Below are 12,918 nucleotides of genomic sequence, written 5' to 3'. Positions count from 1 at the left end.
CTCTTGAGGTTTCCGCAGGTGTCAGTGAGATTGTTTTGAGTGACATTGTGACTTCCTGATTTGTGAAAAGATACTTGATGTTTTTCAATACACTGCCATCATCATTGTTTTAGGGCCCTTAGCAGGGCAAACTTCTGGAAGCTCCTTGCTTTCAGGCAGGACAAGTCATCTCTGTTGGCCATGTAACATCTCTGCCCTGTCAATGGCGGTCACATCAGCCATTTCTCCAAGGGGTCAGGTCCCTTTCAATGGGAAGAGTACTTAGAAACCATAAAGAGGACACGAGGGTGCCTGTGAACTCTCACAACATCTTTATGGCTCTTCTGTACCCAGAGATCTGGAGGGATAAGGCTGGGGCCAGGCAGCTGTCGGGAAGCTTGTGTAATGGCCCGAGTGAGAGAAAACAGTGGCTTGAACTTGATCTTAGATAAAGTGCTTAGCACAAAGCCTGGAACACTGGTGAGCGCAATCAACGTTGGCAAACTAGCTTTCATCGTTTGCTTGACTTAAATTGGTTCACTTGAAGCTCACCTACACTATGGGGAAGACGGCCTGACATCCCCACCACGTACATGAGAAAACCATGTACGCACTCACAGTAGAGAATAAACTGCTCAAGGTCATGCAGCAATGAAAGATAACTTGGTTTCAGATCCCATCCTCTGAGCAGTTCACTGTATTAGCCATAGGGTTCAAACTCAGAAATGACTTAGATGATGATGATTTTGTGGTGCCCGAGCTGGAACCCAGGACTCCGCATGTGATAGGGAAGGATTCTACCACTGAGCTACATCTCCAACCCCTTAAATTAATTTAAAAAATTTAAAATTTTAGTTGTTGAAGGACTTTTTATTTTATTCATTTATTCATACATGGTGCTGAGAATTGAACCCAGTGCCTCACACATGCTAGGCAAGCGCTCTACCACTGAGCCACAACACAGCCCTCAAATTAATTTTTGATACATTAATCCAAGAGGCTGGCCCACTCTCACTTTATCAGATTGTAAACTGTGATTCCAGCAAGGCTCCTGAGGGTCAGGCCACCCTGCAGATCCTCTCCCTGCACCTAGAATCTCTGCATCCCTGCTCATTAGTAACCTGAAGTGACCCTTGAGACTGCCATTGATGACCTTTGCCTGTGTGACCTGCAAGCTCTTCTGAGAACACATTCTCATTGATTTAGCCCTTCCAGGCCCAGAGGAGGTTAGCCTTGTTGGAGAGCTGCCATTTCAACACTGTCACCTGGCTGGTGACAGTGCCAAGCCCTCCCCTCTGGACACTGTATCTAGAACTGTTTTTGTGTTGATATCTGAAAGGGGAGGTGGGGGGGATCGCTGGCCCCTGTTTAGAAAGGCAAATTGCCCCCAGGGCTTCATCAATTTCCCCCAACATTTGCACCCAGATCCCAAAGGTGGTGGAAAGCCCTGGGTCAGCCTCAAAACCGAATGCTGTCCCATGGGGAGGCTGTGGCTCAGTGGCGAGTAGGTGGCAGGGCCTCTACTGCGGAGATCACTTGCTGATTGACCAGGGAGTCCCAAGTCTTAGCCCACCTCACTCCTGTCATTGTCATGCTGGATGGTGCAACGCTTCTGCCCCGGGACTGCAGGTTACTAAGAGGCTCTCAGCCAGCAGGGCCAGGGCCAGTTGGTGGCAGAGGTAACCCATCCTGTAGCAGTGACGTCAGAGTAGAGCATTGCATTAAGGTCCCTGTTTCCTGAGGGCCGCCTGCACTCCCGCACATTCGTCCTGCCAGCCACGCCTGGTTCTGAGCTTCCTTTATGCCAGGCTCAGCTTTCACCCATTGAACCAGTCCAACAGCTGCTCTGCTGAAGCTGGCACTGTTACTGTCCCCATTTCCCAGGTGGGGAAACCGAGGCTTACGGCCACTTCTCCTGTACAGAGTGGAGCCGTGATTTTAGCCAAGGCTGTGCCGCCTGAGTCCTTTGCCTAGTCATTGCAGGCCCTCCTTGGCCCCAGAAGGAGAAGTGCCCCGAGTACACCTCAAGACCCTGCCTGGTGCGGTCTGCTGCCGTTGCCATCTCTGTCCCACCCTCGTCCCAGCTCCAGGCCAGTTGGCCTAGTTTGGGTCCTGGAGAGGACAGCTCCCTCTCAGCTTTGTTTTTTTTTTTTTTTGAATAGTGCGGGAGATTAGAACCCAGGGCCTTGTGCATGCAAGGCTAACACTCTACCAACTGAGCTATATCCTCAGCATCAGCTTTGGGTTTTTGAGTTTCCGCTCCTCTGCCTTGCATGCTTGTCCTCCACCTTCCTGCCTGGGCCTCTTCCTGCCCTTCCTTGCACCGTGTCCCCAGCAGGCCAAGCCATCCCTGGTGGTTACTCGGGAACCAGCCAAGGATGCTGCTGGCAGAGTCAGAGCACTGCAGAAGCAGAGGGGCGGGCGGGGAGATTCCACCTGAAGGAGGTGAGGCCCCCCCCCAACCGAGGTGAGCTGGACGGTGGCCTCCCACAGTCTCTGCAGGGTGACTCAAGTGGACTACAGCCCAGCAGTCAGCCTGGTGGCCTTGGAGACAGCAGAACAAGTTCTCGTTGGAAGTGGGAAGCTGGCTCCTGTCACCCTCACCCAAGGCATTGGTGGGGGTTCCCCGAAGACCTGGTGCTCTGGCGTGTGGTAGGTTTGAGAACTACTGACCCTTTTAAGGTCTCTGTTCTGGGTCTCTAATTCCACTGCTCCAAGGGAGTGGCCAGTTAAACCAGTGGATTAGACTGCTCACCTCGACCCACTGCACACCTGGCCGGGATTGTATGCCATGTGTCTCCAAGCTGTGTGGCTTGGGACAAATCAGGCCACCTCTCTAGCCATCAGATTCTCATCCTTGAAATGAGATAAGAATAATATCTCCCTTATAGGGCTGCTGAGATCCCGTGTGGAAGGTGCTGGCTCTAATGGAGGGTGTTAGTGTAGACCCTGTGTGTCTGTAGTCAGGCGTTATCAGAGAGCAGCCTCTCCTTAGGGTTAGGGTTGCAATTCCTTTGTTCTCCCTAATCATTTTTCCCCACAGTGGCAGGGGAAGCCGGGTTCTTGGCCCACATAGGAGTTTTGTCTTCTCAAGTCTTTCTGTCCCTCCACTGTCACCTAAAGGTTGTCATGTTTCCTCCCTCCCTCTATCCCTTCCTTCCTTTGTACCAGGGATTGAACCCAAGGGCACTTAACCACTGAGCCACATCCCCAGCCCTTTTGAGATATATATATATATATATTTTTTTTAAAGAGGCAGGGCCTCACTAAGTTACTTAGGGCCTGGCTTTGAACCTGCGATCCTCCTCTCTCAGCCTCCCAAGCCACTGGGATGACAGGCATGCACCACCAAGGTCCACTGGTTGCCCTCCTGCCTCCTCCTTGGTTTTGCTGTGCCTTGAAGGGGAAGGTTGTTGACTGAGCAAATCTGGCTGATACTCACAATAATTCTGCAAAGTGTCTTTTCTAGATGGGACTCAGAGCTTCAGAAAGAGGATGTGATTTGCCTGTGATAACTCTCCCTTGGCGACAGGGCATCACATCCTGCCTGAGCCTCTGAGTGTGGATGGGGAGTGGCCATCATGGGCAGGGCGCAGCTGCAAACCCAGCACTGTGCAGCGCGAGCCGTCCCACTGAACTCTCCACCATCCCAGGATGTAGGTACTGTCCTTATCCCCGTTTTGCAGATGAGACGGAGGATCAAAGAGGGCATTTAACTTGCCTAAGCCTTACCAACTTGTGGGTGGCAGAGCTGAGATGTGAACCAGGACCGTTTCCAGGGAACCAAGCAGGGTGCCCAGGGACAGTTGGCTTTTGCTGCCAGTACTATCTTGGTATAGATGTCATGCCACCCTGGAGCTAGGGCTCCTGGCCCTAGTCCTGGGGCGGCCTCTGCTCCTCTGTAAATCGAAGGTGCATGGCCGGACAGTCCCTGCGTTGCCCTGCGCTGGGCTGTGGATTGGAGCGGACAGCTTCTGGCGCACTGTGGGCGGAGCCAGCGGCACCGTCTGGGTGCAAGTCGGTGTCCTCTCCAGGCACCTTCTCGGCCCTCAGTCACATTGACTTCTCCCTATCAGTTTTAGGGCTTGCAAAAGGACCTTGTGCCACCTTCCCCCAGCTGGAGTGTCCTCGGCCACCCACTCTGTCCCGATCCTAGCTCTTCTCTTTGCATTCTGCCCAGCGTGGTCAGGCCTAGGTCGTGCTGAGCCTTCCCTCCGGGGGCCACGGGTGTCTGACTGGTGAACGCAGAGCCCCGTCCCGTGTCCTGTCTCCCCAGGCCCTCGTAAGGACGGCATTTAGAACCTAATCCAGAACCTAAGGACATTTAGAACCTAATCCAGAGACGCAGATTGAGCAAGGGGACAATTGCATGAGAAGCAAAGTAGGCTCAAGTACAGGAATGTGGCAAGCCAGAGGGCGGTGGCCCTGGAGGCTGGCCAGCCAGTGAGCGCAGTTGGCCTCTGAGAACTGGAGCTAAGTCAGGTGAGGGCTGAGCCGGGACCTTCACAGATGGCTTCGAGTTGCGGGTGACAGATAAGGGTGCGCGGCAGGACTCGGGGAACACTCGCCTTGGCTGGAACAGCCGTCCAAGCCCCTCCCCCGTGGCCTGATGCAGCACACCACCAGCCTCCCACTGAAAGGTGACACTCCACAGGCCGGGTTCCCTTAGTCACCCTGTGGGCGCCTGTCAGACTCACATGAGAATGGAGCCGGTGGCCACGTCCCCAGGGACGGTAAGTGGCAGAAGCGCTCAGGACTTAAACTGGGTGGGAGGAAAAATCCAAGTGGGAAAGGGGATGGCTGGATGGGGACATTGTGTCCCCTCTGTCCCTGAAGACCTGGCTGTGTATTTGGTGAGGGGTGCAAGGGCAACAGCCTGCCAACCCCCCCCCCAGCTTTCCTCCCCCACACCATGGTGGTTGGCAACTGGCCAGGCTGGCCAGCGCTTGTTGAGCCCAGAGGTTTTGTGTCACAGCAAAGCCACAATGACTCTGGCACCAGGCGGCTGCCACCTGAATTGATCTGCAAGAAGTAGCAGGGCTGGGCCGCAGCTCTGTGGGAGAGCCCTCTCTCACCTTGCATGTGGGAGGCTCTGGGTTCCGTCCCCAGCGGTGCAAAAAGAGAAAGTAAAACAGCTATGGCTGCATCTGGTGCCCGGCTCAGTTGGGTTATCTCAGAGACATAACCAGGCAACAGCTGGGGCATGGTCAGGTGCACACAGGCTCCTTGGGAGCAGGCGTCTGGGTTTTGCTGCTCATGGACTGAAACCAGCAGAACAGGGCTCACTCGGGGTTGCGGCCCAGGTCTGGCCTTGCTGTCTACGCGTCCACCTGCTCTAGCTTGAACCGGATCAGACCGTGGTGTGGGTGATGATTCCTTATGGAATCGATTTGTATCCACTTTCAGTGCGAGGAAAACAGGAAAGGTCAAGAATATTGGGCCAGGATTTGAGCCAGCACTAGTTACTGAGCTTCTCTGAGCCACAGTTCGCCTAATGGTAGAGTGGACGTAAAATCATGACCGCAGAACAGCAGTGATGTCCAGGAGGTCATTCTGAGGATTGGAGGTGGGTGGTGGTGAGGAGCCTGGGGAGCTCGGTGGCTATGTCTGTGCAGGTGTTATTTGAAGGGCAACTGCAAGGCAGGTAAATAGGGCAAGAGGTAGAATCCCTATTTTATAGAGGAGGAAATGAGGCAGAGAGTCTGGTAGCTCTCTCAGACAGTTCCCTCATCTGTCTGTGTGTACCCACTTGGAAAAGGTTCTCCAAAGGTGGGTTGGGATTTTCATGAGATCCACTGGTCCCCATCAGAATAGCAGCAGGTCTTAAAGGGTTGCAGAGTGAAAAAGAAGGCTAAATCATGTTTAAATTTAAGCATTTAAAACTTGCCTAACGTTGGCCACATGTAGATCTGGTCGCTCTACTTACAGAGCTTCCAGTTTCAAATGTGGCAGCTTCACTGACTGTCCCTCAATCGCCTGCCATGCCTATGTCTGACCATCTGCCCGTCCACTCACCTTTTCTCTCCATGCACCCCCCCCATCTGTCTTAGTCCATTTTCTATCACTATAACAAAATACCAGATGCAGGACACTTTAAAAAGAAAACAGGTTTATTTAGTTCATGAGATCAAAGAGCATGGTGCCAGCATCTGCTTGGCCCCTGGCGAGGGTCTTCTGGCTGCATCACAACATGGCAGGTGGCAACATGGTGGAAGATCACATGGCAAGACAGGAAGCCAGAGAGATTCAGGGGGTCTTCCCCTCACCATACTGGGGATGGAACCCAGGGACTTGCACATGCTAGGTGAGCAGGTGAGCACTCTGTCACTCAGCTGCATCCCCAGCCCTAGGCTTGCTTTTGTATTTTTTATTTTTCAACTGACTCTACCAGACCAGCATAAATCCCTTCCAAGGGCCCCACCATGACCTAATAATCAGTCACCTTAGGCCCCACCCCTTAAAGGTCCCACCACCTTCCAAACTCACCACGCTGAGGACCAGAATTCTAACACATGAAACTCTGAGGGACACACTAGAATCAGATCCAAACCATAGCTCTCCATCCAGCTAATTCCAGAACAAAGAGCTTGCATCCTTCAAAACTTGCACCATTAGATCACCTTTCTAGTGGGGATCCATGTACACATGGGTTCTCAGGGCTCACCCATCCTGCACCGCGGCCATCTAGTTTGGCTCTTTTCTCAGATCAGAAGTTTTTCGTTTTACTGTTTTCCTTTGGGGTGGCAGGATGTCCACTACTGATTGCATGCTGTTGCTATTTCTTATTTTACACAATTTCAAAAATAAACATTTAAAACTCGCCTAACGTTGGCCAAATGTACAGGTAACTCTCGGTCCAGAGCGCTCAGAAGACTGGACTCCCTGTCCACGCCCCTGTCGTTCCTAAATGTAACTTCAGACACGAGACCCTAAAGTCTAAAGGGCAGCTTGAGTCAAGCCCTTGGCTGGGCGCTGTGTGTGGGCATGGATTCGGCCTCTCACTCAGCACGCGCTTGTCAGACACCTGCTGTACGCCAGGCACGGAGCTGGGCACGAGGATCCCGAAAGGGCCACCCCACCAGTCAGGGAAAACAGACAAATGTGGTGACATCTGTGTCATCAGGACAGACGTCTGTGCCCGCCAGCTAACTGGGGCAGGCAGGCTGGCCAGGGTTGTAAAAGTGCTTGGCCAGTGTGACCAGCAGAGGGCGTGAGAGGGGACTGCCACTGGGCCAAAGCCAGAGCTAGCAGGACCTTCCACCTGCCCGCCTGGAGCCTGGGGAGGCTGAGCCTGCTGGACCTCTGGGAAAGCCAGGGTAGCTTTCACAACCTTTGTGGCAATGCCCTTGCACCGATTTCAGATTTTTTCCTGGGGGCATGGGTGAGCCAGCAGTTTTCAGGGCTCTGACCTTTCTTGCTGAGGTTCAACTTTTTTTCTTGATAGCTTACTAAGTGCAATAGAAATAGTAATAAAAAACACACCCCAAGCCCCAGAAGCTTCCAGTTGACCACTAGGAACAGGAGGGAGACGGAGAGGCATAGGTGCTAACACAGTGATATTTTGCCCCACATGGGACATTTATCAACATCTGGAGACATTTTGGATTGTTACAACAGTGGGCATGTAATGGGAAGAAGCCAGGAACACTGTTCAGCCCATAGTATCACGCAGGCCAGTACCACGACACAAAGAATTTTGTAGCCCCAAATGTTGGTTATGCCCAAATTGAGAAATCCTGGCATGAGAACAGGCTTGGGCCTCAGAAAGAAACCTACAGCACTGCTGCGCATGTTGAAGTACCTCTTTCTAATTTGGCGGGGGGATATAGCTAGGAGTGAGGTTGCTGGATCTTATGGCAGTTATGTGTCTGTCTTTTTAAGGAACCACACAAACTCTTTTCCACAGTAGCTGCGCCACTTTAAATTCCCATCGACAATGGACAAGGGTTCCAACTTCTGTATGTCCTCACCAACACTTACTGTCTTCGTATATGTACTAATCAGCTTTTTTCACTATAAGGAAATACCTGAGGCAATATGTTATAAAAAGAAAAGGTTTATTTTGGCTCATGGTTTTTGAGTTCTGGTCCAAGATCAAGTGGCCCTAATTGCTTTGGACCTCTATTTGTTTGTTTTGTATGTGTGTGCACACACTTGAGTTTAATGTGCTGGGGACCAAAACCATGTCCTCAGGCATGCTAGGTGAGTGCTCTGCCTCTGAGCTGTGTTCCTAGCCTGCCCTGGGCCCCTGACAAGGCAGCCACCAGGGCAGGAGCCCCTGGGGAGCAAGCCACTCACTCCAAGAACCAGAAAACAGAGCAAGACAGGCCAGGCCAGGGCCCTGCAGTCCCCTTCAAGGGCATATTCCCAGTGACCTTTGTTCTTCCCACCAGGTCCCACTTCCAAAAGGTCCCTGAGCCTCCCAATAGCATCACCCTAAGGACAGAGCCTCGGGAGGCCCTTCTCCAAACCAGCACGAGTCCAAGTTTTCTCTCCCCCTCCCCCACCCTTGCTTCCTTTTCCTCTTTTCCTTTTGGGACTATGGTTATTCTAGTGATATGTCACTATAGTTTTGATTTGCATTTCTCTTATGACTAAGGATGTTGAATAAAATAACTTCATGTTCTTATTGAGCATTTATATATTTTCTTAAAGAAATGTCTGTCTATTCAGATCTTTTGCCCATTTAAAAATTGTCTTGTGATGGGCACAGTGGTATATGCCTGTAAACCCAGCCACTCAGGAGGCTGAGTCAGGAGGATGACAAGTTAGAGGCCAGACTGGGCACTTAGTAAGAATCTGTCTCAAAATAAAAACTGAAAAGGGCTAGAGATATAACTCAGTGGTAAAGTGCCACTGGGTTCAATAAATAAATAAACAAATAAAAATAAATAAAATAAAAATTGCATTGTTTATCTTTTTGTTGTTGAGTTGTAAGAGTCTTTATATATTTAGGACACTAGATCCTTAGCAGATATATGGTTTGCAAACATTTCTCCCATTCTGTAGTTTTGTCTTTTCAATGTTTTTCTTTGTGTACATGTGGTGCTGGGGATTGAACCCTGTGGGCCTGGTGTTTGCTAGACAAGAGCTCTCCACTGAGCTACACCCCAAGTCCCCTTTTAAATTCCTTGATAGTGTTCTATTAATCTCAAAAGTTCTTATTTTCAGCCAGTCTGGTCTATCTATTTGTTCTTAGGATGCTCTTGCCTTCAGTGTTCTGTTTAAGATTCCATCATCCAATCCAGGGTTTCTTGTCAAACCCCTGTTTTCATCTATGAGTTTTATGCTTTCAGTTCTTATATTTAGGTCTTTGATACATTGTGAGTTAATTATTTATTGTATATCATATAAAATCAGGTTCCAGCCTCGTTCTTCTGCATGTGGGAACCCAGCTGAGACTCTTCTTTCACCATACAGTGATCTTAATGTACTTGTCAAAAATAAATGGCTGGCTGGGTGCAGTGGTGATTACACCTGTAATCCCAATGGCTCAGGAGGCTGAGGCAGGAGGATCACAGGTTCAAGGCCAGCCTCAGCAACTTAGTGAGGCCCTAAGCAATTCAATGAGACCTTAACTCTAAATATAATATTAAAAATGGCTGGGGATGTGGCGCAGTGGTTAATTATCTCTGGGTTCAATCCCTGGTACAGAAAAAATAAAAGAAAGTACATTGGCTGTAGAGCAGGAGGTATGTTTGCAATTGATTCTATTCCACTGGTCCATCTTTATGCCATTACCACACTGTTTTGTTGACTGTAACTTTGCCTTAAGTTCTGAAATTAGGAAATGTAAGTCCTCTCACTTGGTTCTTCTTTCTTAACCCTGTAAGTGCCACCATCCCAGAAGGGGATCACCTATCAGAAACTTCAATCCAGCAACCAATATACCATCATAGTAATTTTTAAATAAATGTTATAAATAAATTCTAGAGGATTATTTTTCTTCTTCTTCCTCCTCCTCCTCTTTCTCCTCCTCTTCCTCCTTCTCCTCCTCCTCCTCCTCCTCCTCCTTCTCCTCCTCCTCCTCCTCCTCCTCCTCCTCCTCTTCCTCTTCTTCTTCTTCTTCTTCTTCTTCTTCTTCTTCTTCTTCTTCTTCTTCTTCTTCTTCTTCTTCTTCTTCTTCTTCTTCTTCTTCTTCTTCTTCTTCTTCTTCTTCACTTTTCTTTGTATTTATTTTATGTGAGTTTATTCCTGTGCCATGTTTTCCTTCCCTCCTTTGTCTTCTGTGCTACCTCCTCTTCTGGCTTAGAAACGGAGTGTCCTTTTGCAGTGAGGATCATTGAAATGTGGCAGGGGGCTCAGGTGTGGGTTAATCCGACCACCTGGATGCTCAGTGACCAGAGACCTACCCTCTCTGCATTTTTAAGCATGTGCAGCAACAATTCAGCACTCTTTTGAGGCCACCAACCCTGCATCCAGCCCCACTGTGTGGCCTGGGCACACCTCCCAACTCCACCACTGTACACTGGAATAGCACACATGGCTTCTTTAAGGTGACATCTTTCAGGTACTTGGTGGCTTTTCGTATATGCATACCCCTGATGGCCTACGCACCTCATGGGTGTTCTTAAAATGAACGTGAAGATTTGAACCTCTTGATTTGCATGATTTCATGGGGTTTTTCTGGGTCAAGAGAGTAGCAAACTATTTTCTTTCTTTTTTTCTTTTTTGGCACTTGGGATTGAACTCAGGGCCACTCGACCACTGAGCTCCATCCCTAGCCCTTTTTTGTATTTTATTTAGAGACAGTCTCACTGAATTGCTTAGTGCCTTCCCATTGCTGAGGCTGGCTTTGAACTTGCCATCCTCCTGCCTCAGCCTCCCAAGCCACTGGGAATATTGGCATGTACCACCACACCTGGCAGCAAACCATTTCTTCACAAATCACCTCAGTCACCTCAGGCTACTTACAGGAAGAGGAAGACCAATGTACACTGGAATGGCACACATGTACAGATCTTCACTTCCTTGGTTAAATTTATTCCCAGGTATTTTATTCTTCCAGATGCTGAGTCGCTGGGATGACAGGTGTGCACCACTGTGCCTGGCTTAGTGTGGTCATCTTTACAATAGTAAATCTTCCAGTCTAGGAGCTCTTCATGTATTTTTTTAATATTTATTTTTTAGTTGTAGATGGACACAAGAGAGAATTCACAAAGAGAGTGATATTCTTTTATATATATATATATTTTAGACATTGATGGACCTTTATTTTATTCATTTATTTATATGTGATGCTGAGAATCGAACCCAGTGCCTCACACATGCTAGGCAAACACTCTACCACTGAGCCCCAGCCCCAGCCCTGAGAGTACCACTCTTTTGATAAAACTAAGAGATGAATGATTGGAGCTTTTGAAAATATATATACTTCCTGAATATGAAAAAATATATAAGTATATATAAGCTCTAGGTTATGATTTCCAACTTACTGTAATGCACCTGTGTCAATTTCATTGAAATGTTTGCAGAATTGAAAGCTTGGGACTTGACGGATTAATACAGGGCCATCTGGGGCCTCTTGCAATTTCACTGGAAAACGTATATCACTTTGGGTTGTGTGGTTGTCTTTTTTTTTTTTTTTTTGGTACCAGGGATTAAACTCAGGAGTATTTGATCACTGAGCCACACCCCCAGCCCTATTTTGTATTTTATTTAGAGACAGGGTCTCACTGAGTTGCTTAGCGCCTAGCTAAGTTGCTGAGGCTGGCTTTGAACTCACAATCCTGCCTCAGCCTCCTGAGCCGCTAGGATTACAGGCATGCACCACTGCGCCTGGCTTAGTGTGGTCATCTTTACAATAGTAAATCTTCCAGTCTAGGAGCTCTTCATTTATTTTTTTTTAATATTTATTTTTCAGTTGTAGATGGACACAGTACCTTTATTTTATTTTTAGTGCTGCTGAGGATTGAACCTAGTGCCTCACACATGCTAGGCAAGCACTCTTCCTCTGAGCCACAATCCCAGCCCCTCATCATGTCTTTTTATTTAAGTCTTTTTTAAAATTATTTCAGCAATGTTTTGTAGTTTTTAATGTACAGATCTTCATTTCCTTGGTTAAATTTATTCCCAGGTATTTTATTCTTCCAGATGCTGTTGTAAATGTAATTCTATTCTTACTTTCCTTTTCAGATTGTTAATTGTTGATATATAGAATATAACAACCAAGTGTCACATGTTGATATTTTATCCTACAACTTAACTTAAAATTTTGTTACCTCTGGTTGGGGCTGTGGCTCAGTAGCAGAGCGCTTGCCTAGAATGTGTGAGGCACTTGGTTTGATTCTCAGCACCGCGTATCAATAAATAAAAATAAAAGTCCATTGACAACTAAAATATATGTGGTATATATAAAAAGCAAATAAAATAAAGGCATTCTGTCCATTTACATCTACAAATTTTTAAAAAAATTTTTTATTACCTCCAATAGTATGTGTGTGTTTCTATACACATCTTCTTAAAATAGAAATAGTTTTCTTCTTTCTTTTCAAGGATGCTTTGCATTTGTTTTTCTTATCTAATAGCTCTGTCTAGCACTTCTAGTACAGTGTTGACTAGGAGTGGTGAAGTGGGCACACTTGTCTTGTTCCTATCTTTGGAGGAAAGCTGTCTTGAGTATGATGTTAGCTGTTTTTCATAAATTAATTTTTTTGAGAGAGAATTTTAATATTTATTTTTTAGTTTTCAGTGGACACAACATCTTTGTTTGTATGTGGTGCTGAGGATCGAACCCGGGCCGCACGTATGCCAGACGAGCATGCTACTGCTTGAGCCACATCCCCAGCCCCATAAATTAATTTTATTTATTCATTTTTGTGTGTGTGGGGGAAGTACTGGAGTTGAACCCAGAGGTGCTTTATCACTGAGCCACATCCCCAGCCCCTTTTATTTTTTATTTGGAAAAAGAGTCTTGTTGCTGACATTGGCCTTGAACTT

General features: G+C 47.9%; 1 protein-coding gene across 5 annotated transcripts in view; it reads left to right on the top strand.

Moving 5' to 3' along the window:
* Positions 1-12,918, top strand: part of Acacb (acetyl-CoA carboxylase beta) — a 124,634-nt gene that overhangs the window by 6,084 nt on the left and 105,632 nt on the right. For 2 of the 5 annotated variants that reach the window (XM_078038949.1, XM_078038948.1), the window contains exon 1: positions 4,491-4,712. The exons of 1 other annotated variant lie outside the window; for it this stretch is intronic. The gene's annotated coding sequence lies outside the window, so the exon portion shown is untranslated. Of the gene's footprint in view, positions 1-4,490; positions 4,713-12,918 lie in introns of those variants that run through there. 2 more of the 5 variants (XR_013434659.1, XM_078038942.1) reach the window with 2 other exon arrangements.

The sequence above is a fragment of the Ictidomys tridecemlineatus genome, chromosome 2 (assembly GCF_052094955.1).
Source record: "Ictidomys tridecemlineatus isolate mIctTri1 chromosome 2, mIctTri1.hap1, whole genome shotgun sequence".
Taxonomy (NCBI): Eukaryota; Metazoa; Chordata; class Mammalia; order Rodentia; family Sciuridae; genus Ictidomys; species Ictidomys tridecemlineatus.
This window is presented reverse-complemented; position numbering and strand designations above follow the sequence as displayed.